The 18,589-nt window shown below is 34.4% G+C and overlaps 1 long non-coding RNA gene across 2 annotated transcripts; it reads right to left on the minus strand.

The window, feature by feature from the left end:
• Positions 1-643: 643 nt before the first annotated feature.
• LOC138711565 (uncharacterized) lies at positions 644-18,292 on the minus strand. Of its 2 annotated transcripts, none has more exons than XR_011335387.1 (3): positions 18,182-18,292; positions 10,534-10,607; positions 644-1,176 (listed from the first exon to the last, which is right to left on the minus strand). It is a non-coding gene; the product is annotated as an uncharacterized lncRNA (long non-coding RNA). The 2 variants fall into 2 exon arrangements; XR_011335386.1 differs by lacking the exon at positions 644-1,176 and adding an exon at positions 5,595-6,209.
• Positions 18,293-18,589: the final 297 nt, after the last annotated feature.

The following is an 18,589-nucleotide window of genomic DNA, read 5'->3' on the forward strand; positions in this document are numbered from 1 at the left end:
TTTATAAGCTAATTATTTATATTTATATCGAGTTTATTCATTTATAAGTGTTCAATGCTGCTCACCCAGAGCGATGGTTTAGATTCATGCTGTCAAATTTGTTATTTATAATGTACATTTGAATTTGGATTTATTCATTTATAAACTCAAGTTCATGTAATATGCTCAGATTCAGCGTTAATAATGTATCAATATTTTTGTTTTTTGTTTTTAATTAGATAACGGTACAGTTCCAGGCAGCCCCGAACAACTCGCTGGTGAAGCTCCAGGCAGCCCCGAACAATCCGCCGGAGGAGGATCGTTCCAGATCGCCAGAAACTGAGCCTAATCAATGAACACTGAATGCTATGGAAGTAACGGAATGTGATTGTGCAAAGTGTCGTGATGCGCGTGAAAAAAAAAAACACAAAAAGAAAAGAAATTGAAGAGAAGTGAAATGATTAAATATGTCTTTGTATGTGATGAAATAAAATAAAAAAATAATTTAATTCATGTTTAATAGTTATTTCCAATATTAATTCCTTGTCAATAGGAATTGTGTGTGTGTGGGTGGGTGACCCAAACTTTATTCCTTGTCATTGGGGATGTGGGGTGGTTATGGTGAGGGGATAAAAGAAAACAGTAACAAAATAATAAGTAGGCCTATATATTGATTACAGTGCAGTGATTATTCAAATACATTTCCAATTAATGAATCGCAATTATCACGGTGCTTCCACGAAAATTGAAGAAATTTTACATTTTGAAAAGCACATTCCACATTATTGTCTCTGCAATGATAGAAGCACATATCCTTTTTTTTTAGCACCTTTTTATTAGATAGAGCTTTTTGGACAATCCATTCCTTCCAAATTATACATATAACTATTGACGAATTATTTCAAGAATTTTTTCTTCTCCACACCCTTTGTGTAAAGGCAATCAAAGTTGTATGTCACATCCTTTAAAATCGATTCCACGTCACTGTAATTAACATAACTAATATTCCACAATAGTCCATGATGATACGTTGTCAGCCAATTCGATGAACTTGATGGCACAGCAGGAGGGAGTTGTTTGAATAAAAGAACTGCATCCTTGTCACAAACCCCTGTAGATATGGCCAGCTCTTTTAAAATGATGTTGTTCGTGCCGGCTTCTTGGAAACCTTGTATATCAATTATCATAACAGGTGCCCTGAAACAAAATAAAAGTGCTGTAGAATGATACCTAATGTAAATTATATAATATTATAGAAAAAATTAACATATTCTTACATTTTTTACATCGATGTTTCCACCAGGTTTGTGAGAGGTGTATATTTGACAGCGCACTGGTGTAGAATAAGGCAGTATGCAGTTGTGTTTGCGGCTATATTACTATTAGCAGATACATCGATACGAAGAGTTACTGGTCCCGTTTTTACTTCATCATTTTGTTTGGAGCAATCACTGACGAAAAGTGATCCTTTATCAATGAAATCTTTCCTCGGTAGCAATGGATTATTTGGTTTGCCATAATACGAATTTTGAAATTTGCTATGTAATTAATTTAATACAGCAAAATTACCACCAGCAATATCCAAAATTAGATTACTATATGGATAGAATTCATCATTCAAATATACTTTCAAATCAGTAATATTACAGTGATCAAAGACGCTGTTATCCTTATCAATTCCAGTTCTATCTGTTTGAAATCCAATTATCACATATCTTGGTTTTCGTAGCTTATTTGTTGTGGTAACAGTACACATAGTCTGTTTAGCTGCAGGTAATGATGGATATTCAAACAACTGCCATGAGCGAAAGGAAACGTCAAGCGGTATATCACTTCTCAATGTCTTTAAAAGTCGAGGTCTTTCAGAATCGGGTAATGTAATTAGAGACGTGTTCCACTGAATTCTTGTTAACGTGACCTCGCAATCCTCACCCATTCGAACATTAATAGAGTTTTTTGCTCGTACAAGAATCAGTTCCAATTGGGCGTTCATTATAAACTCTTTAAAATCTTCAGTAAATCCGAGAAAAGTTTTCAGTGGGACGCATACATTGAATTCAGTATTGATGACAATACCGACGCTCTTATTGGGGTGGGCACAACAGCTGTTTCCAAGCATGTCGGATTCAAATACATTCAGAGAAATCAAATTCTTCATCGTCGACGTAATGCCCACGTTCTTAACGCTGTCAATAATCTGCCCACCAAGTTCCACTCGTATACTTTCGAACAAAAACGCCATAGCATTGTTAACAAATTTCGCACTAGTTGGTGTGCCCTCAGGTTTTGTAATGTTTCCTTCAATAAAAATACAACTCTCACAAGGGAGCACGTATAAATTTTCACGTTTAATGCGAAAGTTGGTTGTGTCATTTTCATTGATAGCTGATGCATTCTGCGGGAGAAAGGAATGCGTTTCTTTTTTCACTATTCTCTCACCAATTATTGGTGGTTTAGTCACATTTAAGGGATCCATCATAATTTTACTATAGAGACCCATCATAGCTTTATTATAGGGATCCATCATAGCTTTACTATAGGGAACCATAATAGCTTTACTATGTATCCGTATTTTTGAGTAAGTGTATCGAGTGAGATGTCAATCTCCTGGTTTCAGAAGTTGAACTAAAGTGTTCAGTTGGTGTGTTAGTCCTGATATAAAAGATCTGAGGGAATTGTAATCCCATATTTTTCAAAGATGTAACTCTAGAGTAAAATCAATCAACTTTCCGTTTTGATCCACTATTCTAATAGTGATTTTATCAATATATTATTATTTATTTTGAAATATCAAATGTCGAATGGCTATTCAGACAAATGAAAAACCGGATCAACATTTACAATTAACGAATAAATCGCACGGGTCGATCGATTGTTTAAAAATAAGCCTCCAGTTAAATTATATTATATTCTTATAAGACTTACTGGAAATATGTTAGTTGCGTAATCGGATGTATGTCTATTGTGAGCATCAAATTTCTTACTTTTAAATCTCATAATTTTACCTATCGAATCTGGAGCTGTGAAATCAATCTCATGTTGGCAATAAATTTCTGTACGTAATGTGTTATTATTTGCAACTAACTCAAAGGCGGTCGTGTCTGATTCTCCATGATCGTCATTTCATGTATTATATATTTACTTATATCATCGATTTCATACGTTCCCGTGGTTAATGTAATTGTTTTCGTTTCACTTCCATTCCTTGTATTTTTAATATATGTAAATTTGTTATTCCCATCAGAAACATTGGGTATGGTGTTATATGTTGAAAAATTCACGAGACCTATCACATAATCGGCATCTTCATCCAATTCTACTCATGAATGATAGTTGCAAGATAAATCTGAAATGTTACCTGTCACGGTGAAAGACATTGTGACAAATACATATTGTTACAATCATATTTACAACGAAAATTGAAGAGCTAACTGTCGCATAATTCTGTATTACACTTTTGATAACGAATAGCATTATATTTAATTGTTACACATCGTAAGTAATTACTTATCTCCAATGGTGGGGGAGGTCTCCATGAATGGGATATATTGCGCCCAGTGGTTTATACAATCATAGCGAGATTCTCTGCTATCACATGTAATCGGAGAACAAGTTAGTCGCAACCCAGTTTCTTAGTAGTCATAATTGCAACTGATACGAAAATGATAATCTTGTGACATATAAGTTCCAAAAAATGGTATATTGTGACATATATGTCATAATATATCCAAAAAGGATATTTGTGTGAAATATGTGTCACAGTATGTTCAAAATGGTACTTTTGTGACATAAATGTTACAAAAATGACATCCTTATTATTTGTAACAATACGTCTAAAATGATATTTTGATAACGTACAAAAATGACACCTTTGTGACATGTTGAAAATGGTATTCCTATAACATATTATCACAGTCTAGTATATACAGTCACGAAGCTCAATACTTACTAAATATGCAAATACAGACAGTTGAAATACGCATCCATAGATAGTTGCTAACCACCAGGATCGCTACTATCGCCTCATCACACATCCTTTCCCCAGCAGAGATAAAATGTATTGTGCTTTCGATATCATATTCTTTGGAAAAAAATAACACTTCCCTTCCACTATTGAAATATGAAATACATAAGGTTTATATATCATTTTCATAAAGTATATATTATATTTTATAAACTCACCATGCTGGATCTTTCGGAAGAAGGATAGCTCTGACCTCTGTTTCTTACAATATTTATAGTACCACAAACGTCTTCTTGTCTCATATTATTATACAAATTATTGCATTTTAGCCATTTACAGTTATTACAACCGATAACGAACATTTCACAGTTTACACAACTTTTCACAACAAAGCGAAATACACACCTCCCACAGAGATGACAAATTCAAACATGTCTCACCAATCAATACCCCCACAAAAATATTACGAAATTAATTCAAAATGCCCCCACCCCTTACTACGCACAACACTTCTCACAGAGATGACCACGCAACAATTTCAAACATGTTGCAACATGTCTCAACAATCAATACCCCTACAGAGATACTATGAAATGACCCCCCATCCCATACTGCACACAACACCTCCCACAGAGATGACCACGCAACAAACTCAAATATGTCTCAACATGTCTCAACAATCAATGCCCCCCTACAGAGATATTACGAAATGCCCCCATCCCATACTGCGCACAACACCTCCCACAGAGATGACCACACAACATGTCTAATCACTACGTTATCAACAAATTAATTCAATATGCCCCCACTGGGCACAAATGACCACACTCCCTACTGCGCAACACTACTACGCAGATGAACCCCTTGCGACCCCCTACTGCTAGATGACCACAACAAATTTTTACACTCCTGCGACCCTCTACTGCGACAAGACCACAAAAAGAAATTATTACCCCCATGTTAAATGACCACAAAAAAATAACCCCACCCACAAACACGCCCCTGCCCCGCCCAAGCTCCCCCCACCCAGCACCCAACATACAATCAGTGACCTACCTACCTCGCCCACCCACCTGTCTAACCCCGCCCACCCTACCCACCTACCTGACCTCACCCACCTGGTACCTGCATACCACCCTGGAACCTCTGACGCGAACATCATCTGTAATCTACTATTACTTTCACTGTACAGAAAATTGTTCTGCTTTCCTTTCCGTGAGAGGAATAGTAGTCGTTTTTCATGACGAATAGAAAGTATCATCGGATTTCCATGAGTATTCTTACGATACCTGACTTGGAAACCTCATGGAAGATGCTCTTTGAGGGGAAAAGTGATTATAATTTATATATATATATATATACATACATACATACATACATAAGAGTGAAATTACGTGAAGGAAATAAAGTTCTGAAAAATACGTTCCAAAACCTGGAAAGGACAGTAATACTAGAGTGATATTACTGTAAATAGTATACTAAGAAATTGAATGCCATAGACATTTAAACAGATAGTTTTAGATTATAATATTCGTTGTGAAATAATAATAACAATAAATGTATTTCATAAATTGTATATTAATTATTTATGTACATTAGAAGGCTAGGAAATTAATGTAGGACGTAAGAATGAACCATGAGAAAATCATTAATTATGACTCAAATTCCAGTTCAAAATTCGTTTTTTATTCGTCTTTTCATCAGATCACTGACACCATAAGATTACATTGCAGTGCAATAATTTGTATTTGAAATTTGCGTCTGAATCGAATTGTTTCATATTAACAATTTTCAATAAGCAGCAAAACCTCAATTCAATATTATGGTAGGCAATTATTGCGTAATATTAAAAATAAAAGTGTTATGGTGGGATTGAAGTGCGGTCTTATGATATAAATTGGAGAACTATAATAACATATAATATAAATACTTAAAGTTTTTGTTTTCATAACGTTGATCTGAGGTTTCACAATGTTTACTGACATATCAATTACAGCATAGTATTATGTAAACACAAAATTATTTATATATGTATATAATCTGATTCCAAATAGACATACATAGACACAAGTAGGCCTACTGTGCATCCATGGTCATAGTACGACGAAATCAATGCTATAAATTATGATGACTTTGGATCGTCTCCATGCTTAAATAAATTGTTAATGAAAGAGGTAATTGTACCAAAAACGCCTCCGATTACTTTTACTGGAATTGATGCAATTGAAGTAAAGAGATTAATAATTCCTCTCACGAAACCCACAATCTGCAAAAAAAGAATGACATTATATTTGTTAATTAATTGTTATTACACGACTTGTATGCGTTTCTTTATAATTAGAAGCATATGAACAGAAATATTTCTGGATATTTCTTCCCCCTCAAATCCCTTAAGCGATACTGCAAAAGATAAAAAAAATTCTATCACCCAGTATATTATGATTTTTTTGTTATTGTGAAACCGATTCGAAAACTTATTGTGTCAGGGAACGTAAATGGAAAAGTCGAGAATAAGAAATGACGATGAAGTATTTGTAAGATTAGGGGGAAAAATTGTATAAAAGAGTAGTCTAAAATGAATACCGAATTCAAATTTGTGAACAATATCAGTTCAGATGCATTACCAATGTTATTTCAAAAGGAAGATGTGCATAATATACTCAAAAATATATCTAAGAATCAAAAGTGAATAATTGACCTCACCATGTTACACAAAAAACGGTCTGAAAAATATTATTTTGTATGGCAATTAGAGGAGAATTACTTATTAATAGGATAACTTAATTGTTAATATTATTTCAAACAACTCCAAAATATCGTATTCTAGAACAATAAAGAATTAAGTTATATTACAATTTAGAGAGAGAATATACATTATATTATAGTCGTAACGCCTGAACGGCTTCTTTGCATTTGCGTCCTTAAAGATTTATTGTGCGTAACACTCTCTCTTTTTTTATTTCCAGTTTAACGTAATACTCTTAATGAAGCAAAGCAGTTTTCTGAGGTCAATATCAATAACCTCATCCGACAAGGGGAAGGAGTAATCTAAATGTCAGAGCCTTTAGCGAGCAATAGCTTTACAATCCCAAAATATGTGAATCATTGTATCGGTGTTGCAATCACGGAAAAAGCAAAGTTACACATTACTTCAGCCATCATTTTAATTGTTTATTTACAACGCTTTTTCAACTCCTTTAGTTATCTAGCATCTTAATAAGGTGTAGGTGATAATGTCATCGAAAATAGTCCCGGGTCCTGGCCTGAAAGTTACCCAGCATTTGCTCTTAATGGGTTGAGGCAAAAGCACCGAAAAAACGTTAACCAGGTAACTTGTCCCTTTCAGGATGTGAACCCGAGCACGTTCGTTCAAGGTCAGGCATGGTAACCGTTACTTCAAAGCGGTGAACTCAACCCATCTTAAAAAGATTATTTATAAGAGGAGAGTGTCCAGAGGGAATGCCAATAATTGTCCTTAAATCCTGCTTATTTAATGTGACAAGGTCTCTAGCTCTGTCACCAGATTAGGTTATAAACTTTTTAGCATTGATTAACTTAATAATATTGTTCCAATAGTTAGTTTTGTTTTCTGTTTTCCGGATTTCACTTTTCTCATAAGATGTCTTTCTGGTACACCACAGAATGCCTCTGAGCCAATAAAAGTTAAATTCGTTCCCTTTCTTGTCAAGGCTGTCCTATTTTTCGTAGCATTCACAATCTTTTTGTCTTGGTAACCACATCAAAGTTACTTTGTTTTGTTCAGCCAGTAGATTAAGTATTGAGAAATAGTTAAAAACTAGTTTAAATTCAAAAGTACGAATACCAAGAGCTTTGAACGTAGCCTCGCTGTCTGATAGATCATATATCTTTGCACCATGCATATCCTTATTGGTATTTTCATGAGCGCAAAGTTCTATGTTGTGCTATTCCGCCTGATAATTACGACATATTACTCAAAATAGTATACGAAATCTTTATGAGGCACGATTAAAGCAAAATTCTTTATCGAAACTAATGGTAACGTAGTAGGCCTACATAATTCAGAAGGATGTTATGAAGGTTTGGAAACAAACCACGAAACCGCAGAAAGGTTCTAGTGTATGTAATAAAAAGAGTAAAATAAATAATTGGGAGAAAATGATTAAGGTGAAAAAGGTTGCTTATAGTAAGTGGCTCATTGCTGAGAGTCGAGAAATATAATTATAAAGAGTGTAACATATATTTTAGAATAAAATAGCATAATTAAAGAAGAATACTTGGAAGAAACAGTGAGAGGAAATTGAAAGAAGGTTGGGTGGATGTCAACCATCAGACTGTTGGAGGATATTGAAAGAAATGAGAGAAAATGCGAGGTAGGTGCACCATAGATTTTCTCACAGGGATAAGATATTGCTCTGGTTTTTCGCAGAAAATAAAGGCACCAAATCAAAATTCCAAATATCCCACCATTTTAATAAAATAAAATCATATCAATTACGGTTCGATAAGTAGCCCTCAATTTTAAACTAGTGAAATATAGGAGAGATCTTCCCTACAAATTTGATTATAATTATATGCTCCAAAATTACATCTAATCAACATTACCCAGCGAAACAACTTCTATATTTGCATAACTGAAAGTGAGTGGAAAGCATCTAATATTATTACTGTATATACATATGCCTGTACATGTAAATACACAGGATCCTTTCAATTTGGTAAGAAAAAGTGGGACTACCACAATCTTCACAATTTATACATAACAAATGCAATTTTTGCTTGTACTGGAAATTAAAAATTTTGTTAGCGAAGCACTACAAATAGGTTGTTGCACTGGTCAGTCCTGTGGAGATAGTTATTTGTTAACATTGCAGATAGTCATAGACAAAAATATCCATATAGCTAGTAAAATATAGGCCTACAGAATTATTGGAATAATCCGAAGTTAATAATCTGAAGAAAGAATTTTGTAGATGTCCATCTAATATAGCAATGCTCCAAACAGCCTTTAATTTCATTCACTCTTCCTTCACAACCAATATTCACCCGCTGGAGGACATGGTTGGGGCAATGGTATATTACGTCGAATGTTTAGAAGATGTAGCTAGTGTAGTAAATGGATGATATGAATAATAATGCAGTAATTAGTGTTATTAAGAAAATTTAGTCACTAGTATGAAATGTACGTGAATAATTATCCATGAATCCTTGGAAATTGGCATCTTCTAAATCCATTTCAGACCTTAAACTGAACTTTATTGCAGTTAACAAATCTCAGTAAATGTTATTAAGCAAATTATAGCGCTAAGGGAAGTATAAGTTTGATCCTCATGTATCTTAAATCTTACTAGCTTTTGGAAGAGTACGAAAAACGTGTAAGTTAAGTAGTGACTAAGAACAGAAACTACGCGTTTTCTACCTGCTTAAATCGGATGGAAGTGAAAAGAAATTCAAGTGACGTTCCTAATTACGGGCGTAAGAGGTCGAAAAGTATAAGAAAATGTTCCAAAACAAGAATAGCAAACCAGAAAAATCCATAGTTGTTGCAGCATTAACAGCAACAACGTAAAAATGTTAGAGGCATATACATAATTACGCCTCGAACGTAACGTCCTGGTATATCATCATGTTAGGCTCAATTCATGAAAAGCTCCCAGATTCTGGTCTTCGTGGGGAAAGAATATTGTCATGAAATTTCTGCCAGTATATGGAGCAGATGCCCAATCAGCATTGTAATGAATTTGGTTGGATGGTAGTTTTCCTCTGCTGAGGCAAGTGGACATGAGGCCAACAATCAACTGGTCGGCTTGACCGTCTATTTGCTGTCGCGTCATATTAGATTAGGACACAGTTTTATATAACATTTTTGCCTCAGAATGTCTTCGGAAATAAGTTCCGCAAGTGGTGGTACGTCCTCGTGAATCACCCTATATATATATATATATATATATATATATATATATATATATATATATATATATAAAACCGAAATCATATCATTCCTCTTTCGTGGATTATCTATGTTAGTTAATAGATTTGATGAGAATGAGGATGATCGCGTTAATTAAAAAAAATACTTAATAAAACAGAGGATGCAATTGTTGGAAAGTGAATTTTCGCCTTTTTCCCGAGGATATTTTCATGATCTCATTTCAGTTGCAGTGTAACTAGAACCCAAGATGATATCGCTACTGGAATTGCAGTGTTACACTTTAACCACGACACTACGGGTGACCCAGATAACAATTAAAATACTTTAACATACTATCATGTAAAAGTAATGATGCACATTACGTTAATAAAACGTAAGAATGGATATAAATGAAACTGAAGTAAAGAGATTTTTAGATGTAACTTACTTTGGGTAAACTGTAGGCTAAATTTTTATCATCTTACCAAATTGAGAATATAACTTTCTGAGCACAGAATACCACAAGTTCATAGTTAGGAGACCCACAAAATAGCAGGATTTAACTTGTTTTATATTTCAGGTCTTCATATAATTTACGTAGGTTATACAATATTTCTTATGCTTTAAATACAGGTAAAACAGTCTTTTAAAGATAAGTTAAATGCTTATGAAAGAAAATAAAAACTAATTATATACATACAGCATCCAAAAATCCACCAGATTTGTCATCTCCTGTGGCTGGTGTTGGATCTTCTGCTTGTACTTCGTAGTATCCTAATCAAAGCGGAATCTTTACTTAATGACACTCTCTCCTGTTATAGTACATTTTATATAATTCAAGTAACTTGCAGAATGAACTTTAACATTAATGTTTAAATATAAAAGCAGTATTAAACAAATTTCTTATACATTTTTCTCTATGCATTGCCATTTTAATGTTATTTATTTCATTCATTGGAATTTTATTTCCCGTCAGATTTACACCACTTTTTTAATTCGATGATGCGGGTGACAAATAGGATAAGTCAAATTTTAACAAAAATATCTTCTATTGGCATTGTTAAGCAAAACGCACACTGCATGATAATCCCAACGGAATAAATGAGACTATCAAGTGCAAAACTCGCCTTATCCAAAATTAAAATAAAAAATGAGTTACATATGGGATGTTGTACTTCTTGCAGCTCTATCTACTGATATAGTCGGTGTGTGCACATCTCGCCTAATTCCTCTTCCATAGAGCTCACAAAAACTACTATCAAATGCAAAACTGTCCATATCCATAACAGAGCTTCGTGCAAAACCAAGTCTGATCCATCTAACAATTTTGAGCAAAACTGTTCTTATCCAAAGTTTGCTGCACTACCATTAAAATATGAGGATCAAATCTCGTCTTATCCAACGTTAAGAAAAACACAAATTTCTATGATGGATAATATTATTTTGGCAACCCTGCATCGAAAAAGCTTAGAGGTGGAGACAAATTGTCACAAAAGAACAACAGTAAGAGAGAATTGTCGGTCAGATCTGTGTGTGGGCAAAACTATTTTAAAACGACGAAAAATCTTATATATGCTTTCTGCAAGGAATCTGAATATAGGTGTTGCAACAAAGTAAGAAAAATTGAAAGATGTAATTAATTTATTAAAGAAACATTTTGATGAGAACTAGGAGGAAAATGAATATCTTGTCTATTACAGAAATGTAATTTCTCAGAATACAGGTAGCGTGCAAATTAATGCGAACAACGTAATTACTTATGCAAAAACACTCAAACGGGATAAAAAAATCTAAGACATACCTCAGTAATCTATGTGGCCTCCCTTGTTCCTAATAACAGCTCTGAGACAATTTGGCGTTGATTCCACTAATTTCCCACAAATATTCTTCATTTCTTCATCGCGAAACCATACACCAATGAGGGCAGAAATCATCTTCTCCTTTGTAGAACAATCCATTTTTTGCATTCTTCTTTTGCAAATTGACCACACGTTGTCAATGGGGTTGATGTCGGGTAAGTTGCCTGGCCATGGGAGTACCTGTATATTCTTCTTGTTGAAGAATTCTGTAGTTTTTCGAGACGTATAGCATGGTGCCAGATCTTGTTGGAACACATCTCTGCCATCCGGAAATTATTTTTGCAGCTGGGGTACGATTCTGGTTTCCAATAAGTGAATATATTTGTCAGAATTCATCATTCCCTTGATAGGTATTAATGCTCCAGGCCCTTCATGTGTAAAACAAACCCAAAACATTACTTTAGGGGTGTATTTGGGTGCTTGTTGGAGATGAGCTGCTGTTACTTTTTCGGATCCTTTCCGTACGTAAGAAACACGGTGGCCGTGGACCTCGAAATGAGACTCATCGGAAAAAAGTACATTCTTCCAATCATTCACTGTCCAGTGTTGATGTAATTTTGCCCACATTAAGCGTTTTTTGCACATAACAGGGGTTAGCAGTTGCTTCTTAATAGGCTTACGAGCCCTTCGTCCAGCTTCCAAAAGCCTACGGTGCACTGTTGTGACGTGAATATTCGCCCCAGTGGTAGCCATTAACTCGCGGGTTAAGTCGACAGCAGTTAGTCTAGGATTTAATTTACTTTTCCTGACAATTGAACGATCATCTGCAGGTGAAGTCTTCCTTTTCCGGCCACAGTTTCCTTTTTTTCTGGGGTGTGATGGATCCAGTCTCCCTGTATCGATTTATGATCGAATTAACAGTAGCCAAACCGATGTGACATTCTGCAGCAATTTGCCTCTTTGTCATAGAAGAATGCTCTGCTAATGTTATAATTTTAGACCGTTTTCGTGGAGTTGTATCCATTTGTGAAGACGACAGAATGTACACAGTAGAGAAGGGTAAAAAATAACACTACAGTTATTTTGGAACTGTTCCGGTCTCGGAACTGTTGCAAAAATGAACAGTAGGTCGGAACCTCCTGTTCCGAAATAACAGTGTTCCGACTCCGAGCTGCTCACTTGCCAACTGTTCCGGGCTCGCAGTACCGCATGGCACAAGGTATGTTCCGACTCCCTCGGAACTGTTGCAAAAATGAACAGTAGGTCGGAACCTCCTGTTCCGAAATAACAGTGTTCCGACTCCGAGCTGCTCACTTGCCCAGCTGTTGCGGGCTCGCAGTACCGCGTTGCACAAAGTCTGTTCCGACTCCGAGATAACAGTCGGAACGTCGGAGCTTGTTCCGATGAACCAACGACAGCTGCAGTTACACTGTACTTGAAACTTTCACGTGGTTGGAGGGGGGCGCATGGAAATTGAAATCCTTGCGGTGGCGCGAACTTTAATATCAACATTTGTAAGACTGGCCAATCATCTGTAATGTTATAGTAAGTATTCAATAATCTGTAATATTGATTCCCGCTTTATGGTTTATTTCACCATTAGTTGACTAATTCTGTTTTATAAACATTCTACAAAGTCATAAAGTACGCATACTATTATTAATTCATTGATCAGCTGATTCTATACAAAGGTTAAAGTCGTAGATGGTAATGAGTGGTTTAGTTACAATGTCTGTATGTCGTTTGTTGAGGTTAAGTCTGACAAGCACAAGTTTTTGTGCTATCTTCTCTGTTATCAAAGAACGACAAAAATGTTGTAGCATTATTTGTTGGAAACTACCCATATAAGTACTGATTTGGAGAGCGAGGTTTAATGCGAAGTTTAAATTACACTTTGGTAAAGATGCGATTCCAACATTTTACTAACCCACTGCGGGGTTTCCAGGTTTCAGTACTGCCAATATATATCTTTTTTATTTTTGAAATTGTAATATTTATTATTATTATTATTATTATTATTATTGTTATTATTATTATTATTATTATTATTATTATTATAACTGTGCCTTAAGAAAAGTAAAAATAAAAATTAATGATTTGGTTTTTTTTTACTATGTAATAGAGAGAACAGAAATTACATACCATATGTTTTAAATGTTATGTTATTTTTTTTTAGTTGGCTACCATGTCTTTATAACTTTATGTACGAAAACAAAGTGTTGTATTCTGTCCTTGTAGTCAACAGCTGTGTAATTACTTACATTAAGCTTTTGAGTTCTGTCCGCATGCACAGCAATTTTCCAAAATCGATTCGAATGTGCATTGCAGTGCCACCTATAGATAAGAATGTGTACTATGTCATGCCTATGAGTGCTCCAGTGTGAGCTGCATGTTGTTATTTGTCTATGGTGAAGAGGGAGGGTACTGTACCGTTCGTTTGAACGACTCCGACTCATCACCACTGGTGACTGTTATTTCGGAACTGTTATTTGGAACATAGTATTTTTTCGGAACCGGAACCGTCGGAACTGTTCCGGGAAAAGAACAACTTCGCCCATCACTAGTACACAGGATTGCAGTATTAAGTCTTCAACACAACTGAAATGCTTATAAGTACAAAACGACAGGCAAAATGTCACATATTATAAAAAAAAATAATAACAGACCTTCAACAATGGAATTACACGTACTACAGATGTCAATTAAAGCGGTATGAGCAGCTGTGAGGCCAACAATGACAGAGAATGTAAAAATATGTCGTGTTCGGATTAATTTGCACGCTTCTGCAGATCGCAATGAAGAGTAGGATGTGTTTTGCAATAGTTTCATGGAAGTTGAAGGAGAACAACTCAGAATTTGAAATGGGATATTGAAAAAAACTACATATGTGAATATAGAGAGTTTTCATTTATCTTTTTATACTGTGAAAGTGTTAACATACAGAGTGTCTCATTTATCTTGTACACCTAATATAACTTTTTTGTTTGGATAGGTATTGGGATTTTTGTTTTTGAGCGTTATGTTAGAACGAGGGGTCAACATGAGTGTGGAGATTTGGTGTATGTAACTACATTATGGTATAAGATACACGTGACGTCATAAATTTTCAAAAAGCACTACATTATTTTAATCATTTTACATTGATTACACACATTAAGACAAGTTCAAAAATGTATCAGTGTCACCTTCTTGATCAATAACAACAATGTGATAATGTTATGATTTGAGAGTCACAGAAAATGTTCCGAATGGTGGCCATTCACATTAATGCACATTCGAAGGCGTTCCCCGAAAGACCGTAGGACTGCCCGACATGTTGCTGACTGAATGGACACACAAGCATGTCGAATGCGTTGCTGCATGTCGTCTGGTGTTGTCAGAATGCCCTGGTACACACTCACAATTCCTCACAGGAAGAAGTAAAGTGGCGGTAGGTCCGGAGAACTTGCAGGCCACTGTACCTGGATTGTGACGTCGACAGTTTTTGTGGTTTGTTTACATGTTAAGACAGCAAACACAGAACACACGACGTGTACGGACGTCAGTCGTCTTTCGTTTTGTGTAAGTCAATTCACAAGATGAATGGGGCACCACAACAAACGCCACATTCTGGTGGCATTCATTTTGCATTTTGTTGTTGTTATTGATTGGGAAGGTGACATTGTGGTACATTTTTGAACTCGTCTTAATGTGTGTAATCAATGTAACATGACTAAAGTATGTAGTTCTATTTGAAAAATTGATGACGTCACGTGTATCTTGTACCGAAATGTAGTTACATGCACCAAATCTCTACATTCATGTTAGCCCCTCGTTCTAACATAACTCTCAAAAACAAAAATGTCAATACCTATCCAAACAAAAAGGTTATAATAGTCGCACTAGATAAATGGGACATTCTGTATAAAGAATAGTATGCGTATTTGCACTAAATTATAAGAAGTTATTCATTTATTTTATGAAGCAAAGATAGTGAATAGTAAATGAGAAAATTAAAGCTATTTTTTATAAAAGCATATGTTGTAACGACCAAAACTTGTTTTATCAACAACAGTACAGTGCAAAACTCGCCTTATCCAAAATTAAATTGTGTTTCACTGCCGCAATATTGGTGTCTGATTTTTCATATGATTCATGTTAGATTTAGGGCCTTGTAAGCAAATGACAGCATTAAAACACATTTCAAAATCTTTACGCTTTGTCTTGCAGAGGTTTTTCCTGTTTTCTGACAAATCACTTTAACTGGATAAGGCGAGTTTTGCATTTGATAGCCTCAAATATATCCTCTTTCTATGTTCTGCAGTGCAGTTGAACTTTCTGAGTCAAGTACAGAAACGGTGTATATAGAGCGCGAAAAAGAGGATCAGTATAATTACTTTGCAAAACTTCTCAAATTTGAATATGATTGAACCACAAGTATCTTACTCCAGGACACACTTATATACAAAATGATAATGATTATATCATTGTGGAAAAGAAAAAAGACAAAATTTATCAATCCTCTTCAGCACACCCTTGATTCGTCTCAAATCATTCGACAGCTGTGGGAATAAAATGCCAATGATTGTCTCAGATCTCAATTTTTAACTGATATTTTCACTATGCAGGACTCTTTAACGCTGTAGTTCTACTCAGAACGACAGATGTGGAACAAAATAACATTAAATGGAGGAAAGGTAAGTGGTTGTACTACCAAAAACACAAAATAAATATTTTTTGAATATATTTTTAATGAGGATGCCGAATTAAGATAATAGTCTTTAGTATGAAGAAGGAGAGTAACACTATTCCTAAAATCATAAAAAATACTATGATATACCACAGAGCATTTTTCACAGAGGTGTAACATTGCATATAACAAAAATGTACTTCCTCATCGAAAACTTTCAAAATAATATTTTGCTCTTCATCTCATTTCAATATATTTACGTATTGCTTATTTTCATTGTACTACTGAATTGTATTAGTAGATACTGATAAAACGTAATTAAAATTGTAATCGTGCGTTTAATTTTCAGATATCTCAATTTCGATAAATTTTAATTAACCCATTTTTCACGCTCACCTACGAATTAAAGCTTGAAAATACATTATCAAATCTATTTATATGATATCAGTTACCAATTTTATTTTGTGCAAACACTACTTATATCATCTGATGTACAACAAAAGTATATATAAGTCCTAAAATTCAGACCTTATTATTCTAAAAATAAAACTACCTCCAATTAGTATCTCGAATTAGTATCATAGTGGACTGATGAAACTATTGCAACTCCTGAACGTTATTTAGGTTTACGTGCATTGCCATGGTACTAGTAAGTATTGACATGATGTATGTTTTTACATTCTAGTTGCCTTAAAAATTGAAATTTCAATTCTTACCATGGAAATTAATTTCTCTATATATGCTTGCGATATGCTTTATTTTCAATGAAATTACTGGAACTGAAATGGTATAAATTACCAAATATTATTTTAATGTTGTAAACTGTCGTTCGACATTAGCAGACTGTCGGTAAATATCGGTAGCACATTCGTTAATTCTATATCACGATTTGTCCACTGATGATATTTTACGTTAAATAATGTGAAGCAATTCCTTCGCAGCATCCTCATTTATCCATCAAAACTAGCAACATTAGCATTTTGTATACATACATCAAACAGAAATGGAAATCTGAGGAGTTGTTCGATATTTTTGTGAACTTTTTTAAATACTAAATTTTGGTACTGTTACTTTAATGAGGAAAATACATTTCAATAAAAAGTAATTTTCATATACTGCCGAACTCTAGTTACAGGACTTGTATCGAACCAAACAAGCGTTAATTTAATTTTTAATTCATTTATTATGTACTTATTTCAACAGCATGCGTTTATTAGTTTCGGACTTAGTAATAGCGTTATGATTTTCCTATTCGCATCCAATACTTCTAATAAACCCGAAGTTTTAAAATTCACAGCATAACATCCTAGTACGTCATAACTTCGATTATTTAGTTAGTCCTTGCTCGTGAACGCCTTCGAACCTAGATTAAGCCAGTCAAAAATCATTTACTTCAAACTAGCTGAAATGAGTAGTTCTCCATACAAATCTCGAATTCCATCTGCATATTGATCAATAACGGGTTCTTAAAGTTCTATAAAATTAAAAACTTTATACTGAGTAATGTCTTTGGTCATTTTGTGAAAGAAATCATGGGTATTGCAGCGTTCCTTTTATCACATGGATCAGAAAGTATCATATTTTTTAAGTCTTGCAATTAAGAGAAAGTATGCCACAATAAAAGTACAAATAATAAATTATCATCTTTATTTATAAAAACATGACTTTTTTAAGTAAATTTTGCCACCATTTTTTTCAAAGAATCTAATGCAGCGTAATTTTAGAGTGAAATTTATATACTCATGCAAATTTTGTAGTGGAAATTGTCAATTGCAAGCATTTACAAATATTTTCGCTTCCTTTAAGACTTCGAAATACTAATTGAAATCAATTTTGTTTCAATAACTCGCATATTTCAACTTATGGCTGTAAGTACTTACCTACGAAAGCGAGTACAACCACATAAGCAACCAGCAAAGTGAAAATGGATATCTTCATCATCGTAGAGATTTTATAGTGCTGCCAGTGTCACTTGCAAATTGTGAAGAATGACACCGAAATGTGATTGTCTTTTCCTGTTCATTCATATATATAGTGATTATTTGTTTTACGTGTCAAATTCGTATATCAAGAATGATGACATCTAGCCTATATCTCTTTCTTAGAAAAAAAGGCTTTAAAGTACGTATATCACATAATTGTGAAATTCTGCTGACAAAACAAGTTTCTTTTCCTACAAGAGATTAGGCCTAACTGTCGAAGGTTACATTAATAATAATATTCATTTGTAATGGAACTATCTTAGAAGGCTGGAATGCGATCACTGTAACGGTTAGATTGTGTTTCAG

This window comes from Periplaneta americana, chromosome 13 (assembly GCF_040183065.1).
Source record: "Periplaneta americana isolate PAMFEO1 chromosome 13, P.americana_PAMFEO1_priV1, whole genome shotgun sequence".
NCBI lineage: Eukaryota > Metazoa > Arthropoda > Insecta > Blattodea > Blattidae > Periplaneta > Periplaneta americana.